Raw genomic sequence first — 1,911 nt, forward strand, 5'->3', positions numbered from 1 at the left:
ATTAGTACTCCCAGCAAGCTGTTGTTTAAGTCTGGTCCTGTGAGCAGCAAATTGTTCAATGAGATGCTGAGATGTTGAGCACTGGAGACAAATATGACTCAGATTTGGCCAGGCTTGCGTGGGTGGTATACGCCGAAACTGAACAATCACCAGCATTTTGAACTGGGCTGTCAGAGAAATGAGAGCACTGAAGGTTTTGAGAGCTGAAAGTCTTTGTGCTTGTCCTTACTATGAGCTTCTCTTTCAAAACGAGGTGGTTGGGACAGGGGCTGAAGTGAGAGTGGCGGCCATTCTCCAGAACATTAGTCCAGTATGTGCTGACTCCCTTAGGCTTGTGAGCTGCACCCAGACAGACTTCTCCAACTACAACCCAGCCAAGGTCAAGTCTTTGGGCATAAGGGGCATTGTTTGGCCCATTATGCTGGTCTCTCACCTTGTAGACTTGTAAGGCATCCCAGCAAAGGAGAAGGAGAATCCATGCATCAGGGTCGAGTTCAGGGATGAGGTGTGCAATAGGCTTAAGGGCAGAGTGGTGTTTGGCAGCGTCAGGAGTAGGAATTTCTGGCCCCACTGTTGTTTTGCTTTATATATATATATATATATATATATATATATATATATATATATATATATAAATAAAATCCATTTAGTTCATTTTTGTGTATCAGCGTCCATGTTCATCAAATAAAAAAACTCTAATTTGTAAAATACTAAGGGTGTTATCAATACTTCATTGGACGATGGACGCTACAATTATAAACTGAAAGTGTCTGTTGTCACTAACTCCTAAGTAAAGAGAAGATCTAAACTAAAATCTAACATTAAAGATCAAAGTAAGCACTCTACAGATATTGAGCATCATCGATGAATATCCTATCTTGTAAAATGTCAAGTGTAACCTACAACACAGGTGTTGTCACAAGTTTATTTACCGGTGGGAAAATTTCTACAACATGGCATCCTTAATGACCAATAGAGAACAATGTAATTTAAAGCTACAGTACATTCAGCTGACCGCAGTCTTTAAAGCAACTGCAAGGAGTTGCTAGAATGCTCTTCACCTACATGTAACATCACATCCAGTCTGTATGTGGTTACCAGGTATCAGAGGTTATATTTTACACATATCTTTGTAGAATCTTTTATTTACATCTTTTATTTAATGGCACCTGCCTCACATGTTTGCAATAAATGTTATTCAGTGCTTTATTTCCTGTGTTCTGTTGTATTTTCTGCACTAACACAGCAGGAGTGACAGTTCTTTTATAATAAGTCCTTTATTTTAGCACAGTAGATGTTCCTGTGTGTGTAATGGAGGATTATGTTTTGAATATTAAATTTGTGTTAGCATTAATAACTCTGATAATTTATGTTGCTGTGCAAAAAAACTCACATCCAAGGTTTGTCCTGCCAAACAGTTGAGATTCTAAGCTTAAGCCTTCAGAATGGAATTTAGTTGATTAATAAAATGCAAATATAATTTTTAAAAAAACACATATTCTGAATGAAACATATTAAACAGTTGTGATATTTTTGAGTTCACTCTTGACCTTGCGAACAGCAGGTGACAAAACATTCTCACCTCAAAGTCAATTTAGTAGTTGTTCTGTGGCTTTTATCATATCACATGGTCTTCATCATCAGAAGGACTTGGCATAGTTGTTCATGGAAATGTAGACAGAAAGTCCTTAAAGTTGTCAGAAATCTACATTTCCATCTGTTCATGAAGTTGTTATAGGAAGCTCCAGAACAGCTAGGTGAGATAATTTTGTTATCTTTTCTCTATTTTAGAGCAATGAAATAAACAAAATTTGGAAAAGCAGTTAGTAATGTCAGTTTTTACATTCCTCATATTTGTAACAAATAAAATAATCACAGAATGGTACCAGTATGCAGAATAAATTAAACACT

The sequence above is a fragment of the Thunnus maccoyii genome, chromosome 14 (genome assembly GCF_910596095.1).
Source record: "Thunnus maccoyii chromosome 14, fThuMac1.1, whole genome shotgun sequence".
Taxonomy (NCBI): domain Eukaryota; kingdom Metazoa; phylum Chordata; class Actinopteri; order Scombriformes; family Scombridae; genus Thunnus; species Thunnus maccoyii.